The following is a 1143-nucleotide window of genomic DNA, read 5'->3' as shown; positions in this document are numbered from 1 at the left end:
TGGCTTACTAAATGTGAAATAAATGTTACTGAAATTATATTGACAGTAAAAATAAGCGGTTTTTACTTACTGTTGTATGTCAAAACTGTCCATGCGTGTCAAGTTTTTGGGAAAAACATTTAGAAATTGAAAAGTGGTGTGTGCGTTTTGATCAAGGTTGGAGTTCTGTGGAGATGTCGTTGACTTTTAACATTGAAAATGTACAAGATATATTCAATAGCCTTCAAATGAGATGTTCACTGGGGAAACAAAACCTTTTTTTCAGCGGCAGCTGCCCCCTTGTGACACCCCCTAGGACTGCCACAGGCAGTTTATTGTTTATTTATTTATTTATTTATTGGTGTGTGTGTGTATGTTTTTTTCAATACATTGCAGATTTTTAATAATTAAAGGTTCTTTTATAACTTTTTCCCCCTCCCAGAATAAATAAATGTCTGGTGGTTATGGTTACATTTACATATTTTAAAAATAATTTCCATTAAACCACCAAGAAAATCTCAACACAAGCAGAATTAAATTGATCACAACACAGCCCAACATTTCCTTCATTTAATCAAAGCTGTATAATGAGAAATTAAGAAAAACACATTTTTTAAAAACAAAATTTAAATCCTAATTGTTGAACTATACTTTTGTAGTTGAACTAACAAATACATTTGTTATGGTGCCGTTTTTGTATTTTTCTGAGATCACAGCACTCCCCTTTGAATCACTCAGAAGACAGAAATGTATTTTCATTTGTAGCTTTAAGAATAAAATATAGATTAATAAAAATAATAAAAAGTTATTAGGATTATAAAATTGAAGAAACACACTGAAGTGCACATAAGATGATGGCAGAAGAATCAAAGCAGTTGACAAGATTATGAAGACCATGTTTCATAAAATAATCTTTAAATTCATTGAGGTGTATCTTGTGTGAACTGTCGTTATAAAATTATTGATATGTGCTAAAATCACTGATAAGAAACCAAGTTCCCAGAAAGACACCTCTGTTTTAATCTTCTTATACACTGCTTTTAATAATAAATACATTTATTTCATTGGATTTTGGTTTCTTGAAAGAAAAAAATAATAATACTTGAGAATGAGAACATACAGTGGTGCTTGAAAGTTTGTGAACCTTATAGAATTGCCTATGTT

Source organism: Nematolebias whitei, chromosome 9, assembly GCF_014905685.2.
Source record: "Nematolebias whitei isolate Nwh7 chromosome 9, NemWhi1, whole genome shotgun sequence".
NCBI lineage: Eukaryota > Metazoa > Chordata > Actinopteri > Cyprinodontiformes > Rivulidae > Nematolebias > Nematolebias whitei.
This window is presented reverse-complemented; position numbering follows the sequence as displayed.